The sequence below is a fragment of the Anolis carolinensis genome, chromosome 2 (assembly GCF_035594765.1).
Source record: "Anolis carolinensis isolate JA03-04 chromosome 2, rAnoCar3.1.pri, whole genome shotgun sequence".
Lineage (NCBI taxonomy): Eukaryota > Metazoa > Chordata > Lepidosauria > Squamata > Dactyloidae > Anolis > Anolis carolinensis.
The window spans coordinates 37,276,991-37,299,572 of NC_085842.1; the positions used below are offsets into that span (position 1 = coordinate 37,276,991).

General features: G+C 42.8%; 1 protein-coding gene and 1 long non-coding RNA gene across 4 annotated transcripts in view; both read right to left on the bottom strand.

Moving 5' to 3' along the window:
• The window catches only part of fhit (fragile histidine triad diadenosine triphosphatase), a 998,292-nt gene that overhangs the window by 489,675 nt on the left and 486,035 nt on the right, over nucleotides 1-22,582 (bottom strand). The gene's annotated exons all lie outside the window — the stretch shown is intronic.
• The window catches only part of LOC134295981 (uncharacterized), a 45,915-nt gene continuing 33,597 nt past the window's right edge, over nucleotides 10,265-22,582 (bottom strand). Inside the window, exon 2 of the long non-coding RNA XR_010002514.1 lies at nucleotides 10,265-10,494. This is a non-coding gene — a long non-coding RNA (uncharacterized LOC134295981). The remainder of the gene's footprint in view (nucleotides 10,495-22,582) is intronic.

Below are 22,582 nucleotides of genomic sequence, written 5' to 3' on the forward strand. Positions count from 1 at the left end.
CATGCATGAAGAGGTTGTAAGACTCCAAGATCCTTTTGACATATACTGCTTTCAAGTCAGGTATACTCCTTCCTATATTTGTGCATTTCATTTTTTTTCTGCATAGGATAAATAAATGTATACTATGCTATGCTGTTAATTTACTTTTATGTTTGTATATTTTGTATATACATAAGAGATTTTTAATAAAAGATTTGCATAATTGCGTGCACTACCTTTGTATTCCCTTGAGAGGAAGCGTGGTAGAAAAATAAAATAAAATAAAATGGAAATAAAATAACATAAATTTGCCTTCCATAGACAAGTAAAAACTTATGTTTGATAGGTTTTTAGGAACTATACACAGGGGCTCTTAATAGCGTGGTGTTCCACTAATTTTTCTCTATTGCGTTTTCAATGTGTTTGTTCAATGTGGCTTTAATTCAATGGATAATGTAATGTCAAAGGCTTTCATGGCCAGAACCACTGGGTTGCTGTGAGTTTTTCGAGCTGTATGGCCATGTTTCAGTAACATTATCTCCTGATGCAACGTCCTTGCAGACAGCCCATTATCTAATACCAGAAGCGACTTGCAGTTTCTCAAGTCACTCCTGACACGAAAAAAAAAGGAAATCCAGGAACATACTCCTCATGAACCTAGAGACCACTATATTTATTTTAATCCACATTTATTTTAATCCACAGACCTTACAACCTGTGAGGATGTCTGCTATAGATGTGGGTGAAACATAAGGAGAGAATGCTTCTGGAACATGGCCATTCAGCCCAGAAAACTCACAGCAACCCAGTTAATCCACATTGCATGCTGCCTAGGTCCCTGCAAAACAAGTAAGTCACATCATCATCATCACCATCACCATTAAGTAAATAAAAATGAAAGAATAATCAGTAGGTCACAACAATTTTGTGCATCACCTTGGAATGCTAAAAGCTGCTAGATTTTAGCAACCATTTGCACTAAGCCATGAAGTGGGAAAAGCTGGCTTTTTACTCCTTCTCAACAGAACAGCCCTCATCAAGCCAAGTTAAAACAGCTGAGGAACTGAGCCACAGTCAGATTCTGTCACTCTTGGCTAAAGAGATGCTATTCAGAAAGATTAAAAGCAACAGATCCAATTTTTAATTAAAGGAAGAAGAAGAAAGAAGAAGGGGAGGGGAAAAATGCAATTTAAAGCTGATTCTAGGAATACATATATTAATGGAAAACTAGAAGAGGATTCATGCGGGGTGGGTTAGGGAGAGGAATTGCCATCACCCCTCCAGCTGAGGAATCATTAAAAAGTGACACTGTGGTTTGTGTCTTGTCAGAATTGTGGGGAAGCCGGCTGCTGAGTACCATTTGCCACCTCTCAAATCATGTTAGTCAAGAAATGAGAATTCAGAAAGGGAAAATTGGGACACCCGCCCCCTCCCTTTAAAGTGACCTGCTTTTATAACAATTTCGCTCAATGCACCCACGACAAGTGCCAGCTTCCACTGTAGAGCTCTATGTGAATCTCATTATTCTAAAAGAAAGGGGGGAAATGCACGCCAGTATCTTTTGTCTCTACCATTTTCTGGCATCATTATTATTGCTTGCCCATTCTACTCCTTGAAAATATCTAAAACGCATGTCATCTGGGTTATATTTTTCATTGCAGCTTGTTCTTCTGAGCACATCTGCCATTTTGTATGTGACTACGCTGTAGCTCAACTTACTTTAACTATCTTATGATTGGGGGGGTCAATACTCCATTTATTTTCCTTACAGTAAAGGAGAAGGATGATGTAAAAAAGATGGAAAGGGATCGGTTTGTTAAAAATGAACATTAGAAATCTCTTTTACACTACACAATTTTGGCCTTGGATAGTCCTGGATAGTCCTGAATTCCTAGTTGTGCAGTGGGTTATACCGCTGAGCTGCTGAACTTGCTGACCGAAAGGTTGGCAGTTCGAATCCAGGGAGCGGGGTGAGCTCCTGCTGTTAGCTTCAGCTTCTACCAACCTAGCAGTTTGAAAACACCAATTGTGAATAGAGCAATAGGTACTACTGAAAGGTAACCACTCTGGAGGGAAGTTAATGGCGCTCCATGCAGTCATGCCAGCCACATGACCTTGGAGGCATCTACGGACAATACCAGCTGTTCAGCTTAGAAATGGAGATGAGCACCACCCCCCAGTCAGACACGACTAGACGTAACATCAGGGGAACCATTTACCCTTACTTAGTCCTGGAAACTGCTATTCTATTGAATACTGGAGTCTGTAGTTTGTACAGCACTAGAGCTCCTTAGGAAATAGTTTTAAATCCCCCACATAACTGCAAACTCTGGGATTCAACAGGATGGAGCCATGGCAGTTAAAGTGTCATCAAAGTGCTATAAGGGCTTTATCACACAAAGCAGGCAAACCATGTTAACATGAAAGCAGTTGGGCCATAACCTTTGGTCATCTTTAGTGACAGTTTCTAACACACACATCCCACTACTGGAGGAGTGGGAGAGGAGGAATGGAAAAAAAACCAGAGAGGAAGAGGAGGAGGAGGAGAGGGGAGGTTACAGCAACAGTATACCAAAAGTATACTGGGTAGGGACAGGGAGTAGTACAAGAAGGGAGGGTTATGAGGGTATGCTGAAGATTAGATTGTGGGATGAAATGATATGAAGACAATCCAATTTTTAAATGAATAAACATTTTATTGATACAGATGCCAACGCTTTACAAGTATTAATGTTAACTTGCAGCGTGTGAAATGAAATTTAAATGAATTGAAAGCCAAGAAGCTTTAGCTCTGGAGTGCCAGGGAGCTAGTTTTAAATGACGCTTTAAATGATTCAGATAACCCGAAGCTCTGTAATGAGATATTACAGCAAAAAAGCTATTGCAGTATTTCTATCTCAGCACATTATTTTTCAGCTACAAAAATTACACAAGATCCACCTTTGATAACGATCAAAAGCTTGCAGAAATGTTCTATAAACCAATGTGAAAACTAAATATAAACACACGCACACAAACACATAGGATTCTGAAAATGCAAACCCTTTGAGGTATTTTCTGGACATTTATTTTTAAGTAAACATCCAATGAATTTGAAATGCATAACCCCAGTACTGAAGCTGACAAATACCATCCTATTAACTCCAGGCTAACAGTTTTTAGTTCCAGCATTTAATCTCATTTCACCCCACCAGATCAAGCAAATATTGTATTAGAAACAAATGTCATGGGAAAATACAAAGGAAATTTCCAACAAGACTATGTTTCTATTGCAACAAAGTCATATAAAGGATTAAATTGGGGAAAGGCCCTATATATTTATTATATATGCAGAACTACAGCTGAACTTGCAGACCAAAAGGTCACAGGTTCGAATCCGGGGAGCGGAGTGAGCGTCCGCTGTTAGCCCCAGCTTCTGCCAACCTAGCAGTTCAAAAACATGCAAATGTGAGTAGATCAATAGGTACCGCTCTGACGGGAAGGTAATGGCGCTCCATGCAGTTATGCCAGCCACATGACCTTGGAGGTGTCTACGTACAACGCTGCCTCTTCAGCTTAGAAATGGAGATGAGCACCAACCTCCCAGAGTAGGGCACGACTGGACTTAACGTCAGGGGAAACCTTTACCTTACAGTTGAGTCTCGCTTATCTTTGCTCATCCAACGTTCTATATTATCCAACACAGTCTGCCTCCCTCCCAAGTCCACAGCTGCTTCTCTAGGTAACAACGCACAGCGGGCCAACATGCCTAACAACAACACAAGTGCAGTCACACTCCCAAACAAGTGGCAAATTTGTAAAACATGATGTTTTGGTGCTTAATTTATAAAATCATAACACAATTTGATGTTTAATAGGCCTTTCCTTAATCCCTCCTTATTATCCAACATTTTTGCTTATCCAACATTCTGCTGGCCCGTTTATGTTGGATAAGTGAGACTCTACTCTACTAGCAAGATACTACTATTGACTTGGCCCTTGAGCACTCTAGCTGGAGGTAAACTGTGACCAGCAGTGCTGTGGAATTTGAAGAGACACGAATGGAGAGCGAAAGGGAGAAATGTGCCAAAAGGAAAGTGTGTCAAGCCAACCCTGATCGGGACCACCTTCCACCTGGAAACCAATGTCCTACCATTGTTGTATGCCTCTTTGAATCCCACCCATGACAGAAAAGCAGGATAGAAATGAATTATTAATAAAATGATGATGATATATGCATCTAAGGACCCTTCTACACAGCCATATGACCCAGAATATCAAGGCAGACAATCCACAACATCTGCTTTGAACTGGATTAGCTGAGTCCACACTGTGATATAATCCAGTTCAATATGGATTTTATACAGTGTGGAAGAGGCCTTCGTGGAGTGAAATACACAATTTTGTGTGCTTTTTAAAAACATAAGAATTTTGTTTGCAAACTATGAGTTACAAACTTTTAAAATATGTGGATTTAAATATCAAACTGTTTTCTGGCTCATTATTAAATTGGGAACTGTGCATTTCATAAATTTTCTATTAATTGCTAATTTTGGACATGTGCAGTCTATGTTCAGTAGACCATTGAAATGCTTTGTAGCTCATTGAAGCTGACCCTTAAGCTTGTTGAAACTCTAGCTGATTGCTCAGAAACTCCTTGAACTGCAAAACCAGCTGCTTTGTAAGCATGCACAGAGGATTTCTTTACCATTAAGCTGCTAGTCTTGCCAATTCATATGGAAACCAGAGCACAAAACCAGAAATATTTTCTCTTTACTTGAAGGGAAGTTATGTTAGCCAGTTGCAGGGGGGGGGGGTGACCCAACATATTTCTTGTGGCCAAAGACAGCACTGACCAATCTTCTAAAATTCAGCTTCCATATTCACTCAGCACTAGTCATGCTGGTTGAGACAGATGGGTCTCTTGGTCAATTGCCATGGTTTCATGTCTTTTTTTCCCTTAATCAGATCTAAAATTAATTTGTGATTATTTTATGCATTTAAATATGTTAATAGATTGGTGTGATGAAGTCCTTAATTTTTGCATTTTAGGAACATAGGAAGCCAAAGCCAAAGCTATATATGGCTTGGGTCCAGGTTATTTGAAGGACCATCTCTCTCTCTCTCTCTCTCTCTCTCTCTCTCTCTCTCTCTCTCTCTCTCTCTCTCTCTCTATGATCGGGCAGTGATTCTCAACTGGGGTTCACAGATGTTTTTGGCCTTCAACTCCCAGAGACCCTAACAGCTGGTAAACTGGCTGGGATTTCTGGGAGTTGTAGGCCAAAAGCATCTGGGGACCCACAGGTTGAAAACCACTGATCTAGGGAGAGCTTTCTCTCTGCCCCACAACCTTCTCAAATGGATTTGGTGGGAACAAAAAAGGGCATTTTTGGTCCCAGACTTTGGAATGTTTTCCCAAGCAAGACCAGGATGGCCCATCCCTGTTTCCATTTCATAGGAAGGTGAAAAAGTTCTTCTGCCACCAGGCACACTGCTAGGAAGGTTGTCAGTGGGATTTTTGGGAGCTGTTTAGCTTTAAAATATAACTTTAATTGTATTTTAACTGTTTTAAACTTTTGTATCCATGACACGAATTTTTATTTTTTTATTTTATTTTTGTCTTGGCTTTCTTTTTAAATGTTATTGAGTTGTATCATGTTGATGTTAGTCATCTTGGTTCCCTATGGGGAGAAAAGCAGGATATAAATGAAGTAAATTTTTTTTTAAAAAAAAAGCTACCTTCTAACACAGGCATGGGCAAACTTCAGCACTCCAGGTGTTTTGGACTTCAACTCCCACAATTCCTAACAGCAAGTAAATTGTTAGGGATTTCTGGGAGTTAAAGTCCAAAACATCTGGAGGGCCGAACTTTGCCCATGCCTGTTCTAACACATTGAATTATTTGTTCATATTTGGCTGAGAGGAGACATGATAGCCATGTACAAATACGTGAAGGGAAGTCATAGGGAGGAGGGAGCAAGCTTGTTTTCTGCTGCCCTGCAGACTAGGACACGGAACAATGGCTTCAAACTACAGAAAAGGAGATTCCACCTGAACATCAGGAAGAACTTCCTCACTGTGAGAGCTGTTCGACAGTGGAACTCTCTCCCCCGGGCCGTGGTGGAGGCTCCTTCTTTGGAGGCTTTTAAGCAGAGGCTGGATGGCCATCTGTCGGGGGTGCTTTGAATGCGATTTCCTGCTTCTTAGCAGGGGGTTGGACTGGATGGCCCATGAGGTCTCTTCCAACTCTACTATTCTATGATTCTATGATTCTATCATACTATTGTTGACTTGCATTGGCAGCAGCTCTCAGTGGTCTCTGGGAGAGATCTTTTTTGATCACCAGAACGTCTTACAGTTTGTGATGCCAGGGTGCAACCTGGCCCTTGTCTATGAAAACCATGTGTTTACTCTAAATTATGTTATCTCTCCAGTTCTACACTATGCAACATTCAGCATGAATTCTGCCTGGAGCTGTTTTTTAAAGACTAAATATCACTCACTCTTAGACTTGATTTCACTAGAACTTTCTTCCAGCTGGCACCAATCCTCCTAAAGCCAGCTATAATTCACTCTTTAATCAAGACAAATATCATAATTTGAGTCTGCTGAATGTGTTAATCTGGTACAATGGGTTGTGTCAATCTCAAAGATATTTCCCTTTCCATTTGACGGCCTCCTTGGATATTAAGGAACAACACAGTTCTGAACTGAACATCTTGAAATTGTTTACCGATGCTAAAGGGATCTCACACACTCTTCTTTGAATAAATGGAACTGTTTTAATGATATACACAGCCACACGGGAATCAGCATCTCATATACTTCTTGTTTACTGCCATTTGCAAAAGAAACAATATCTTAAACAACAGATGCTACAAAATGGGGAAAAATTGATGATGGCGCCATAACTTCTAACGAAAGACTCTCCTCCGAGAACAAAAGCCAGCATAGATCTCTGTAATTAGAGTCGTGATGAGAGGACTACCCTGTATTAACACATTGTTATCATTATCAGTGGCCTCCAGGGATTGTGTATCCATGTAACATACAATAACACTTGCTGAATTTGATCTGATCTTCAAATTAATTGGCCTCCAGCCTGCAGGGAGTACACAACTGTATACTGGGATTGGTACTCAATGCTGCTGAATAGCCTGCTATTCTGTAGTCGTAATTGACCTGCTCATATATATTTCAACTATCTCTATCTGCACAGATAAGTCAATAAATGTGACTGCAGGGCAGCACAGGCAAGGCAGTTGTCATGGCATGCACACTTGCTTACAAAACAGGAGCCCTGCTTTCAGCTGTTTTCGAAATTACATTTTTCCCCATTTGTGCCATCCACCACCATTCAAGTATTTTTGCATCAGAGTTGCCTGTGCTGCCAATGCATATTTAAACACAAAACAGGATGTGAGAGCCATGGTATCTCCAAAGGATGCGATCTGTTGAGCCTGAGTGCTTTTTCTACATCCATGAATATTGTCCAAGTTGAATAGATCCTACACAAGGGAACCGCCTAGCAGAGCTTGCAGGAAGCTCTTAGCAAATGTGTGTTGTCAATATGTTTGCTAAAAAGAACCAGACCAGCTGCCAGGGATGCCTTTTCCCAACAGAAGAAAAATTGATTGTAAAATTTGCTGAAATGGTAGAGTTGGGCAAATTGTCAGTATTGATTAAAGAGATATCTGTGGATATGTTTGTAAAAGATTAGGGCTCCTTCCACACAGCCATATAACCCAGAATATCAAGGCAGAAAATCCCACAATATCTGCTTTATCTGAATCCAAACTGCCATATATCTCAGTTCAAAGCAGAAAATGTGGGATTTTATTCAGCTGTGTGGAAGGGGCCAGGGAGGCATCTGTACTGTTTTATAAAAGAAGGAAGAGCATAAGTTGAGGAATTAGAAGGTTGAGCGGTCATATTTTACTATTAGCAGAAGTTTAAACTTAAGTAAGTAGTAGTGAGAAGTTTAGTATTTATTGACTTCTTTGGTGGAAACAGAAAGTCAATTTTTAACATGGAAAGAGAATAGAAATGTTTTAATTGGGATTTGATGGGGCATTGTTTTTTCTTTCTTGTGGTTACTGTATATTTGGTGATTAACTTTGTATTGTAATGTTTGTTTGTGTGGATGCTGAAATTGTTAAAGGAAAAGGAGAAGAAGTCATGCATTTTGAGACTTTACACTGGGGGTGTGCACCGGATCTGGCAACTGAACCCCTGGAAATGGGACGGGCAATGGGGTTTGAATTGACTTGGCAAAAACGGACCACGTGGTGACCAAAATCGGCTGCTTTCAGTTGCTTTTGGCTGCATTATTGTTGCACCTGCATGTGTGTGTGTGGGGAGGGGGAGGGGTCCCACCTTTGTATTACTGAGCTAATCACAGCAAGAAAGCCGATCATGTGTCTTTTTGCCAAGCTAGTCTATATCTATCAGAGTGAGCTCCTCAATTTTCCTGTGGCATCCTGGCATCTGAGAGAGAGAGAGAGAGAGAGAGAGAGAGAGAGAGAGAGAGAGAGAGAGAGAGAGAGAGATCATGTGGTAGCTAACTCCATGTTCTATCTCAGTGCAGTCACTGCTTAGAATTGCTTTTGGACTCAATTACAATCTCCTCTTTTGGCAATTTTATTACATTTTCTTAATTTAATTTCTTTCTGTCCTCTTTTTTACTATTTTGGTGGGTGTCCGTTTGAAGGTGGCTGTGAAAGGGTATTTTGCCAAGTTGTTTAAATAGTTGTCTTGAGTCCCCACAAGTTGTCTTGAGTCCCCACAGGGAGAATTCAATCCCTTCCTAGTCTATCTATCTTCTTGCCCTACCTTCTGGCTTGTGTGTTCTCCTGCCCCAGTTCACCTGGTTTGACAACCGTGTAGAAATGCAAAAGTTTAAGAAGACTATTTGTTTTTATTAGTAAAAAAAACATTTAAAAAATCAGTTAAAGTAGAATAATACCGCTATAACAGTAATGTAAAGAGTTTTTAAATTTGCACAAGAAGCAAAATGCTTAGTTCTGCAGCATCAATGGACAAATATCTATAGGGTGGGACTAAAAACATGTAAATTTGTAAAATACTATTCTACATTGTGACTTTTGTTTTATAAATTGAAAATTAATTGTTTCATTAAATATTACCAATTCCATGAACATTTGTTGGAGTTATGGCACACTGCCAAAAATGTATTGCAACTTAATCGCTATTTAGAGTTGTTGTGTGTTTTCCGGACTGTATTGCCATGTTCCAGAAGTATTCTCTCCTGACGTTTCACCCACATCTATAGCAGGCATAGCAGGATGTGAAAGCCCAGCACTCATAACAGTGCTCTCCACATCCCGTCAGAGCAATTGGAGGGGGGGGGGGTGAGATAATCTAAATGATAAGAGCCATCTGGCCAGGAGGATGGGTTTTATGGCCTGCTCTGGTTTTTCAAGCCTGGGAAAGGACTACATAACAGATACGTAATTTGGGGGGGGGGGTAGGAAGTAGATATACTCAGGGTTTGGTGGGAATATGTTAGTTCTAGCTTCATTTTCAACTTGTAAAGAAGGTCTTCAATAAAGTGTTTCCACGGAACTGCCTGCGTGAGCCTGCTTTGAGTCCTATAGCTTTCAAGAGCTGACATCCTCAGAGGCTGTGAGATATATCTGAGGATGCCTGCCATAGATGTGGGCAAAATGGTAGGAGAGAATACTTCTGGAACATGGCCATACAGCACGGAAGTCACACAACAACCCTGTGATTCTGGCCATGAAAGCCTTCGACAACACATTAATCTCCATTTAATTTATCGGTGAAAGTTGGTCACCCTAGTGTGACAGGAAAGCAAAGCAGCAACTTCAGTCAAATGCACCACAATATGATTCCTGTGTATGATGCAAAAATGGAATCTATGTGGCTCTGGAAAATATGGGGTGAACAAGGTTATTTTTTCCAGTGTAGACAGGCTGTTAGTTAGCTTCTTTCTTTGCTCTCAATTATCGAGATTCCAGGACACACCCTCTGCTCTTTTTTGCATCCATATTTTTTACTAGAAGCAAGTAATAAAAGTTCCTTATTCTGTCTCTATAAGTCATTCAAAAGAAATACAATTGGCTTAACACATTTGCAGGTTTCACTTTTGAAGATTTGGGGAGTTTTTTGTGTTTTTGATAATATGTTCTTTATAGAAATCTCTAGAACAGGGGTCCCCAAACTAAGGGCTGTGGGCTGAATGTGGCCCACCAAGGTCATTTACCTGCACCCCTGTTGCACCCTAAGGCAGCACGAGCACCCGAAAACCAGACCGGAGCCAATATAACACACAAGCCATTTATTGAAGCAGAATATATATATATCTATGCACATTTAAGGTGGAAAGTCAGAGTAAGAAATAGTCCATCATATATAGTCTATTGCAATTCAGAAAGAGTTTATCAATGTCCAATTTGTAATCCACAAGTGAAGCTCGATAGTTTCCTTTAGAAATCAAAGTCTGTCCATGAAGCAATAGCGGAAACAAAGCACTGCAAATCCGCTTGAAAAGTCCTGTAGCAAAGTCAAAGAAGCAAGGTAAACAAAGAGAAGTCAATCTCGATTCAGGAACAAGGAAGTTGCGGTAACAAGGCAAGATCTACTCAGGAGTCGCGGCTCAGCGCGGCTCTCCTGGAACTGGAAACTCGGCACGGATTCAGAAGACAAGGCTGATCTACAACAACCCCGCCCATTGAAATATGGGTAAATCTATGATGGTTAAAATTGTTCTTCATTTTAAATATTCTATTGTTCTATCTCTCTTTTTTTTTTGCATTACAGATAAGATATGTGCAGTGTGTTCGTTTTCATGTTTTTTCCACTTTCACAAGGATTCTGAGCCCCTAATCCCAGTGAATGTAGAGGGATAACTGCTATCTTTTCATTTCACCTAGATCTGGAAATAGCCACTTCAGCTAAAATTTCTCTCCATTTCCAAATGGGGAAATGAATGTGAGTTTGTAGAACAAGCTTTAGCAACTTCAAGTTCTGCTTAATGTATAATGATTAGAAACATGGTAAGGGACCATTTGTACTTTTCAGGGCCCCAGGCAATCCTGAACTGGCAACCCTAACTAAAGAGAAGGAATACATTTCTCCCTTCATAAAAGAATGACTTGTTGGACTCCCGAGTTTCTAGTTTCTTCCCCTTCTATAAACCCCCCTGAGCAGAAGAGCCTGAAAAGAAGACCCAGGGCACATAAGCCATAGAAATAAAACTTCTTTGAGAGAGAAAACAGTCCCTTAGGGAAAATACACTGGTTGCTGCATGAGGTTTATTTATGCTCATGAAATCTTCACATTAAGGGTTTTATTTGATCCTGGCTGAATAGCAAACTTTTTAAAAACCCCTTTACAACCAAATTATAGTATTCCACAAATGATAAAACTCAAGGATGATATCCAATTTATATCAGGAATAATTGACATTTTTTTCCATCTGAAAATAAACCTGCATGCCAAAATGAGCATATTCTGCATAAAAATATTTTTCAAAAAGCACTTTGTGAAACTGAAAAGGCGAAATAATTGTACTTCTGGGCTCTCTTTCATTTTAGCTGCAGGATACCCTCAGAGATAGTAGTAAAAATATATTACACTTCAAAAACTCCCAGGGAAGGAGCTCTAATGTTTAAAATGTGATCACATTTACTTTGAAAAGGGAAAAGGAAAGAGAAATGGGCAGAAGCAATCTCTTGGCACAGTGAATAGGAAGTTGATTCTCAGAATTGCAAGTTTCCCCCATTCCTAGTCTTGGCTTTAAAAACTAGTCTGAAAAGTAACCCATGGCTCAACAAATTGCAGAGGAATTATACTGAATTACAGACTTCAGTGTGTTAAAAAAAGTGCAGCTGGTGATCAGCAGCAACCCTTCTGATGACAAGTGGCAAACTGATGGGAAAAAAAACAGACAATTCTTCAATACTGAAGCCTCATGATAACAAATGGGGTCCCAAAGCATGTTGCATTGCCCAACAAGATTCCATCTGGCTCTTTTTGAATGACTGCATATATTCAAGTATAAGTCTGTATATTTTAGTCAAGAATTGGCCCTAAAACCTGGCCCGACTTATCCATGGATCAGTGTGAGTTGTACTTTCATTATTCTTTTTTAAAGGAACTAGATAGAGTGGTGAAAAGTGAGAACCTAAAAGAAGCACCACCTTTGCCCTGTTCAAATGCCTGGGTGGAAATATGGTGCCAGCTGACCCCTTCTCTGAACTGCCCCTTCTCTGCAGAACAACCCTTGACTTATCCATAGGTCATATCAAAACCATTATTTTAGCCCCAAAACCTGCTGTCGACTTATACATGAGGTTGACTTATACACAAGTATATATCGTAGTAGGATTTTCTTTGTAATGCTTGATTCCTAGCTTACTCAATTGTGTGAGGCAATGTAATTTTGTTTAGAAGTCATTAGTTTTAAGTTGTTTTGTTAAGCATCCCTTTTGTTTAGAATTGTTATATAATCCATCATGTAAGAATTTCGCCCATCTCATTCTCATTTCCCAGGGCTTTGCTGAACAGCCAGCTTCCTCTTGCCCCGTACCACCTTTAAGTCATGCTTAAATAACAAGGCCATAAATGAACCATGCCTGATGACTCTTCTAATCGACGATAATAACATCCAATGTAGTGCAAAATGCTAACCTTGACAGCTTCCAAAGAGACTTGGCTGCAACAGAACTATGAATCCAAAGAAATTATGTGAAATTGCACAAATACATTTTGTTAAAAAAGAATACTTCTGACAAATGCAACTATTAATTACTTTGAAGTAAGATTTCTGAAGGGCAGCCCCCCACCCAAGTATTTCTAACAAATGAGACATTTCAGGGAGATTTTTCACTTCCTACAAAGAGTAGATGTGGTTTTTAACATCTCCACACACTCCTTCGGCTGTTTCGTGATACCATTAATTAAAGGAGGGGGAAGAAAGAAGAGTTTACATAATGGGGTCGCCACTTCTAAGGACTTCAGAGAGATCAAAAAGAGCAATAACTTCCCTTAGGAGAATTTCTGACCCATATTCAGGTCAGAATATGAGTATTCAAGAGCTGTGTGAAATGTAATTTTTGTGAAAAAAAGTTGCATCTTTGCTCACCCCCTCAAATATAATTTAAATACATCACATGGTCTTTCAAAGGAGAGACGTGCTTGGGCAACAAAGCACAGAGACAGCCTAAGAAAAATGGCAGAGAAGAAACAACTACTGAAACCGTACCTTGGGGAACGGAGTGGCACTGGGGAAATAATTGGACTTCGTGTCATGTCAAATCCTTGAACTGAAATCTCACCCACCCTCCCACTTTTTTAGGGCTCCAGCTATGAAAAAAATAACAGCATTTAGACATAGCAACTAAAGTAGTGTCAAAGTGCATGTGCCGTCCGCCGGACAATAAAAAAACTATAAAACTGAAACGTGCTGTCCTTTATCCGGGCGAACTGCAAATCCCTATAAGCTGTCCTATAGATATTGAACGACTGAGTCTGGATAACTTCAAAAAAGGATGTTTATTCATACAAGGTTGTAAACCTGGCACAGATCTTAAAGTTGCAGAAAATGAAACAAATTTCTATAGGTTTTAGGTACAGAATTATCCCTGGTTCCAGAAAGCAAAGGTGATTATAAAACCACTATACCCTAATCACGCTGCCTATATTAGAAGGAGAAACTCTTTCCTTCCCTATCTTTACAGCAAAGATTAGTTCTAGAAGCGACAGAATAACCCTGCTCCTCTAACTAGATTTCTTATTCCAGATCAATATAATTCAATACTTATCTAATTTGGATAGGCTTAGATTGGCCTGGTTTTGAGGATGATTTGTCCCAGTTAGCCTTGCACAGCTCCAGCACGTTGGAAGACTATAGCCAGAATGAAGCTCCAAAATGGAGACTAGACCCTGGTAAAAAGGGCGGTCCTAAGATGTTGCACTCTTTGACCAATCACTGCAAAGAAAACTGCAGCCAGCTCTTGCAGATTCCAAGCCACCTTTCCTAGGCCTTTGCAGCCAGAGGCTCAAACAAAATGTAAAGGAGGGAAAACAAACAAACGACCAATAGGTAAGGCAAACCATCGTCCTGGGGGACGGAACACTCCCCGCTAAATTCCCAGGATGTGGGAATTTACCAATCAAAAACATACAAACACCTTTGTATACACAACAATACAAACACTAGAACTTTAAACATCTCCAATAAGCAACACGAGATTGCTGGTTGGTCTGTCCAGGACAGACATTTTGTCCTTACTATGAGTCTTTACCTGAACTTTTGTAACCTTACCGTCAGGGCAAGGAAAGGTCTTTAGTATAATGCCCATAGGCCAGGCATGGCGGGGCAAGTCTTTGTCCTTTAGCAACACAAGGTTTCCCACCTTGAAATTGTCCTTTGGGGTTTGCCAGAGTCTTCTGGTTGGAAGCTGGCTTGAGTATTCGGCCTTCCACCTCTTCCAGAAGTGGTTGGCTAAGGTCTGCACATGCAAAATTGGTGCCACAGTCCGACCAAATTGACTTAATTGGCCCTCTGAGGGCTACAAACTTTTCCAAGGCATTTATGGATGATGAAGTGTCCATTCCCTCTGCAACCTCTATATGGACAGCTCGTACTGACAAACAAGTAAACAAAACCGCACATCTTTTGTTATTTACAACACCACCCCTGGTTTTCCTAGTGACAACCTCCCAAGGACCAAACACATCGATTCCCACATGGGAAAAGGGGGGGTCTGTCAAAGTCCTGTCCTGAGGTAACTCAGCCATCAGCTGACTCTGAGTCGCCGACATTTGACACACTTAAAAATAACACTGCTGACCAAACTTTTAGCATTTACCACCCACAGGCCTTCATTTCTAAGGGTCGCCTCAGTCAGAGTTCTACCTTGATGATGGATTTTCTCATGGTAGTGACGAACCAACAACAAAGCAATATGGCTATTGGGGGGTACAATGATAGGGTTCTTTATACACACTTTGAGTTTAGCCTTAGCTAACCTCTCACCCACTCTTAAAATGCCCTCTTTATCCAGAAATGGGTTCAGCTCACACAAGAAACTCCGGCTGGGGGTGTTAAGCCCTTGTTCTAACCTGGCTGTTTCTTGACTAAACTCATGCCTCTGAACTGACCTGAGTATTACTCCCTTAGCCTTTAGCATGTCCTGAACTTGCAAAGGCTGACTATCTTTGCAGACTAAGCGATGTATGAGCCTAGCAACTGCTCTCTGAAGACTGTGCCACTCTGAAAAATGCTCAAAGCGGTGTAGTTCCAGGTAAGATCTTTGGCCTGTCTTGATTGCAGTTGTGGTCTTGCAGGCTGTTATTTCTGGAACAGACTCTGGTAATTCTATGCTTTCCGAAGGTGAAAAGACCAACGGGAAGTAGACATCCGCTAAACATCGGGGACCCATCAACCAACTGGATCTTAAAACTCGTTGAGCTGATGCTCCTCTAGAAGCGATGTCGGCTAGGTTGTCATTTGTGGCAACATGATGCCACTGGCTAGGTGTGGAGCTAGATAGAATGTTGTTAATTCTATTTGCTACGTACACTTTGAATCTTTTGGTTGTGTTGTTGATGTAACCAAGCACAACTGTACTGTCCGTGTGGAAATGGACATCTTGAAACAAGTCTCTTATCTCTTGCTGGATGATGCGCCAGAGCTGGACAGCAAGAACTGCTACACACAATTCCAGCCGGGGTATTGAAGTTCCCATAGGAGCTATTTTAGCCTTTGCCATGATGAATCCTGCGTGACAAAAAACTCTGTCCCTTTGTCGCATGTATGCCACAGCTGCTATAGCTTGCTCAGAAGCGTCACAGAAGATGTGAAGTTCTGTGGTGGGTTCTATCATCGCCTTGCAGGGAACAAATTGTCTGGGAACTGTGATGGTTTCCAGTCCTTCAGCTTGAGAAGTCCAATTTGCCCAAGCTGCTTTCACCGATGGGGTCAGCTCTTGATCCCATCCTATCTTCTTCAGTGACCAGAGTCTTTTTTCTGTCACATGCCTGTTGTTTGGCAAAGTGGGTTTTTCTGCTTTAAAAGGCAGAGGGGCTATCCAATTTCCCTCTGGACTCCGGGAAACTTGAGAGTTCATGATCTCTAAAAACCTCTGTTCATCTTTGGAAAGCGCTGTAGTTTCATCCCTTTCGGAGACTTCAAAGATGGAAGAATACTCTGGTGTTATCCCCTGACAATAGACCGAGATATGACTCAAACAGCTATGCATTAGTGTGGGGCGACTGCCTTGAAGCACGTGCGCTTGACGAGTGCCCACCGACGATGGAGGGTGCATCCTATTTATGCACACTGGGCCTGTAACTGTCCAGCCTAGTGGTAGCAGCTGAGCAATGGGCGCCCCTGGAGGTCCCTTAACTTGGTCGTCCACGTAGAACAAGTTCGGACAGTCCGCACCAAGCAGAAGGGCAATGTCCACATCTGGACGGAAAGCAGGTAAGGCGTTCTTCAGCCTTCTCAGGTGTGGATGAGCCTCCACAACTTCTCTGGTGACAATCTGCCTTTTGTTCCGGGGAATAGAGGAACACTCAATGAGGTCTGGTAACTCGAACAGTCTCTTCTGGTCACAAGAGGAGACAACAAAGCCGGATGCTATGCGACCCTGCAACTTCTTCTTCCCTACACAGGTGGACATGGTGTAGTCGACCGTCTGGGTTTTTATGTCAAACAGTTGGAAAAACTCTGGAGTCGCCAGGGAGGCGTCGCTTTGTGAATCCAAAGCCACGTAAAGTCTCTTTTTAAGCCAAGGTCTTCTGGCTGGATATACATCTGCTAGGCAGATGGGATGGCAGACTCTGAACTGGTGCACGTCAGAGCATAGTTCAGTACAGGCGACCGATGGAGCATCCTCCTGCATCCGTGACGCGGCCTGCATGTTGGTGGCTTCAGTAGATGACCCTTCTTTGGAAGACGTGTCCCCTTTGGCGCGGGAGACAGCGTCAGAGTTGTGCATCGCGGTGCAATGCTTAAGGCTGTTACACCTTGCGCATTTGACGTCCTCTTTGCAGTTGGATGCAAAGTGAAGAGTTGCTCCACAGCACCTAAAACATATGCCCAGCTTCTGTACAATCTGTTGTCTTTCTTTATAAGGCTTCTTGCCAAATTCCCGGCAGTTGGCCAAACTGTGAGGCTTTTGGTGAATGGGGCAGAGCACCTCCTTCACCTCTGACTTGGATTCGTTGGCCCTGTGCTGAGTTTCAACAGCCTTAACACTAACCGGTCTTTTGGCCTCTCTGGATGGTTTTTTCTCCACTTTAGGTGCCTTCTCTGGCTGGGTCCCTTGGTATAAGGTGGGGAGGCCCGTCTGCGGATCATTCCTTTCTCTGGCCGCCCTGGTGATGAACTGGACCAAATGAGAAAATGGAGGGTATGCCTGGGAGTGGGCCTCCTTGTAGTTGAAGACCTCCTGTCCCCAGCGTTCTTGCAAAGTGAAGGGCAGCTTGGTCAAGATCTGCCTCTGGGACAGGTGCTGATCGAGGCACTTCAAACCGGGCAGTTCTGGATTCTCCTTGGCCGACTCTAATTCCGCAAGGAGATCGCTGAGGTCCCACAAGAGTTTGAAGTCTTTGAGTTTTAAAGCTGGGAACCTTTGGAGCTTGTCCATAAGAGATGCTTCAATCTCTGTGCTGGCCCCATACCTCTGCTGCAACCTGGCCCAGGCCTTTTCCAGGGCTTTGTCGGGATCGGCTACGTGGGCTGCGTAGATCTTCTTAACTTGTGAGGATGAGGCTGGGCCCAACCATGCAGCCAGAAGAGTCAGTTCTTCCTCCGGCAATAACTTTAAGTCTCTGATTGCTCTCTGGAAGGTGGCCTTCCAGAGAAGAAATTCCTCAGGCTTGTCCGAAAACTTTTCGACACCCTTGTCCTTAAGATCTCTTCTGGGGCTTCTGATGATGGAGACAAGCTGGGACTCTGGCGTCGAAGGGAACAATTGAGGAGTTTGCTGTTGTGGAGTGGACTCCCACCGTGTACCTTGCGTCAACCTTTGGCCTCTTGGAGGGATGACATCGACCACTGACGAATCGATGGTTCCCTGTGCAGCTGTCTGTAGGGGCCAACTAGCGCTCGGCCTTGAGGCCCTGATTGACTGACCTAGGGTTTTAGCAGGAGACACAGGTAGCTCGAGCAAGGGTGAGCTCCCCGCTATGACGCTCTGCTCTGCAGGAAACTCAAAAGTGACTTTGGGGCCCTGCTCTGGGTAAGGAGAGAAGTCTCCCTGTTCCTCATCCGAAAACTGACTGTACATGCTGCCAAGGTGCGCAAACACTTTGGCAGAAGGGTCCTGTATTGGTAACTGGCTTACATTTTCTTCTGTGAGTGGCTCAATTAGGGCCTTGGCCAAAGTCTCAGCCCTTACCCTTTTGGCTGCGGCATCCATCTTTATTCTAAGCATCTCTATACGAGCCTGTTCTATTTGCATTTCGCTTTGTCTACGGGCCTGTTCTATTTGCATTTCGCTTTGTCTTTGGGCCTGTTCCATTTGCATTTTGCTTTGTCTACGGGCCTGTTCCATTTGCATTTCGCTTTGTCTACGGGCCTGTTCTATTTGCAGTCGTTGCTCTTCTTCTTTAAAGGGAAGGGTGAGATCAGCTGCCTTAGCATCAGCCTCCGCCCCCGCTACCTTGCTCTTTAGCTCCAGACGTGCAGCCTCCTTAATGTGCAAGGCAGCTAGGGAAGAGATGGCACTCCCAGCAGCAGAAGACTTGCTAGAGTGGCTGTGTTTAGACGATGCACGCTCCCTTAGTTTAGATACCTGGCTAGAGCGGTTGGACTTAAGACTAAGTGCCACAGCAGGTGATTTCAAAAGATTGGTCTCATGGCTGCATAAGGAAGCTAGGATTGCCCTCACCCTATTTTCTTTCTCATTAGTGTCAGCTAAAACACTCCCTATTTCTAACTCTGAATCCTTGGCGTTAATGCGCTCGAGGACCTGGACTATCTTAGACACTAAACCCCTCCAAAGACCGAAGGCTTCTTCGAGGTCTGTCTGTAATATGGCTGGCACCCTTGTGATACCCAAGCTCTCTATTCTGTCCATTAATGTTACAATTCGCTCCCATGCCGAACCTAACCTCACATGGAGGAGCTCCTTTTCATCTATTAGATGGGCTAGCATCTTGGCTGAAGGGTGCTTTATCCTTTGGGGCCTTTCATTCCTACCTTCAGCCTCAGAAGGAGGTATACCATCTGTATCATCTTGGAATTGCATAGACATTATGTATTCTTAATAGCAAGTAAATTTACAACAAAGGCAAATGCAATATACCTGCAAGTAAATTTACAATAAAGGCAAATTCAATATATAATACAATTCACAGCACTTAACCATAGCAATATATATCACTAAGTAACTATACTTTACAAAGATTGTGACCTTTGGCGCCAGACTTTGGTGGGCAAGCTGCAAAATGTCAACTGACAGCAACTTGCCACTTGATACCTCCCTTGCCCGAGTGACGTAAACTGCCAAAATGGCGACTTCGCCAAATTTTCAAGCACCTCGTGCTCTGCGGCTCGAGGCCTGCCGCCGAAGGAGCACCGAGGCTGGCTTTGGAAAGGAGGAGAGAAGAGACGCCTCCTCCCCGCTGTGAAGGGAGGTCACCACCGCAGGTCGATGAAGCAGGTCACCACCGCAGGACGATGAGGCAGGTCACCACCGCAGGACGATGAGGCAGGTCACCACCGCAGGACGATGAGGCAGGTCACCACCGCAGGACGATGAGGCAGGTCACCACCGCAGGACGATGAGGCAGGTCACCGCCGCAGGTCAATGAGGCAGGTCACCACCGCAGGACGATGAGGCAGGTCACCACCGCCGGACCATGAGGCAGGTCAAAGCCGGCCGAGTGCTCCGGCCGAACTCCTGATGAAGAGGCTGTCAAAGCCGGTTGAGTGCTCCGGCCGAACTCGCAGCAGCGTTGCCAGGCCTGTCCAGGTTCTAGCCTGGTTCTGGTGGGCTTCACGCCTCAGAGCCAGCCAAAGAACTGTCGCTGGTGCTCCGCGGCTCGAGGTCTACCGCCGAGGGAGCCCTGGACGTTGCTGGGAACTGCACAGCCTGTGCAAACCCAGAAAGCCACTGGGCCACGTGCGCACACGCGAGCCAAATAGCAAGGAAATAGAGCCCCACTATTTGACTCCTTCGGGTCTGAGAGCGGGCTCCACTGCCTCAGACGCTGGTAGAGTCTTTAGGTATGCAGACTGAGCTCAGGCGGAAAAGCCGCAGCCTATACTAAAACTTCCTAAACTATAAAAAACTATAAAGCCGTGCAAGCTAGCTCAAGCGGAAAAACCGCTGATCTACCTCAAAACTGTGCCGTCCGCCGGACAATAAAAAAACTATAAAACTGAAACGTGCTGTCCTTTATCCGGGCGAACTGCAAATCCCTATAAGCTGTCCTATAGATATTGAACGACTGAGTCTGGATAACTTCAAAAAAGGATGTTTATTCATACAAGGTTGTAAACCTGGCACAGATCTTAAAGTTGCAGAAAATGAAACAAATTTCTATAGGTTTTAGGTACAGAATTATCCCTGGTTCCAGAAAGCAAAGGTGATTATAAAACCACTATACCCTAATCACGCTGCCTATATTAGAAGGAGAAACTCTTTCCTTCCCTATCTTTACAGCAAAGATTAGTTCTAGAAGCGACAGAATAACCCTGCTCCTCTAACTAGATTTCTTATTCCAGATCAATATAATTCAATACTTATCTAATTTGGATAGGCTTAGATTGGCCTGGTTTTGAGGATGATTTGTCCCAGTTAGCCTTGCACAGCTCCAGCACGTTGGAAGACTATAGCCAGAATGAAGCTCCAAAATGGAGACTAGACCCTGGTAAAAAGGGCGGTCCTAAGATGTTGCACTCTTTGACCAATCACTGCAAAGAAAACTGCAGCCAGCTCTTGCAGATTCCAAGCCACCTTTCCTAGGCCTTTGCAGCCAGAGGCTCAAACAAAATGTAAAGGAGGGAAAACAAACAAACGACCAATAGGTAAGGCAAACCATCGTCCTGGGGGACGGAACAGTGCATTAATTCTACAGTGTAGAATAATGCACCCATTATCTGATTACAGTGAAAGGATGGAAGGGAGGGAGGGGAAATGCATAGAGTACAAAGATATTGTATTGATAAAAGCACATAAAATTGTCAAAAAATATCTTGAAGTCGAAATCGATAAAATATGTGTTCATAGGTAATTAAAGCAGTAAGACTTTTTGACCAATAAAAGATAGATGGAGAATGTTAATCTTTCCAACCTTGGAGTCTTTTTGCTACAGTAAAAGCATACAGAATGCAATCATGCTGACCCTGAGTTGCATTCCATATAATAAATATATTTGCTTTTAAGTGTGTATCTACAAATGCAAAATGTTTTTTTTTTTCTATTGTCCTTGAGTTTCCAACAGTCTAGGAATACAACTCTTTCTTGTGTCACACTTAAGAAATACAGCTGGAATCTATCTTGTCATCTTTCCTTTCCCACAGTTGGCTATGCAGGTTGGTAACAGGGAGATGGGTCGTATAGGCAGGGATTAGTTGCATGTTCGATACTGCCTTCTATAATAACCATTAAGAAGTGTAATCCCTGTGTATCTCTGTAATATGATTTTCATTATTATATCTCCAGCAATACTAGGACATCCTTGTGATATACTTTCAAACAGGTTATCCTCTTTTTAAAAGATGGTAATAGAATAGCCCCTCTGCTTGAAGGACTACAAATAGACATTGAGCAGCTTCAAGGGTCTTGGTCTCACCTCTGACAGTTCTTATCTTTATGATAGTCTTAGACTGAGTAGTCCTTCAAATAGAGTGTCATCAAAATAGTAATGGTCCCCCATTTTGCTCTATTCAAAGCTTCTTATGTTTGAAGGGGTGCCTAATTCTGGCTTGAACAAAAAGGAGAACTGCAAGTCGCTTCTGATGTGAGAGAATTGGCCATCTGCAAGGATGTTGCCAACTTAGCAGTTCGAAAACATCGTCTGCAAGGATTTCTGCCAACCTAGCAGTTCAAAAACATGCCAATGTGAATAGATCAATAGGTACCGCTCCGGCGGGAAGTTAACGGCGCTCCATGCAGTCATGCTGGCCACATGACCTTGGAGGTGTCTATGGACAATGCCGGCTCTTTGGCTTAGAAATGGAGATGAGCACCAACCCTCAGAGTCAGACATGACTGGACTTAACGTCAGGGGAAACCTTTACCTTTTTTTACTTTAAGGATGCTGCCCAGGGGACGCCCAGATGTTTTGATATTTTTACCATCCTTGTGAGATGTTTTTCTCATGTCTCCTCATGGAGCTGAAGCTGATAGAGGGAGCTCATCCACGCTCTCCCCAAGTTGAATTCAAACTGGCAACCTTCAGGTCAGCAACCCAACCCTCAATTCATCAGTCTTGCTGGCACAAGGGTTTATCCACTGCACCACCGGGGACTCCACTAGAAGTGGGTGAGATGGGCTCCCATGTTCGGCAACTAAGAAGGCAAGTGATTAACATAATATAGAAATCATGCTGGGACCTGCTTTTCTTATTGAAGACAGGTTTGAGTTAGACTTATGTTCCACACTGCCCCAAAATTTAC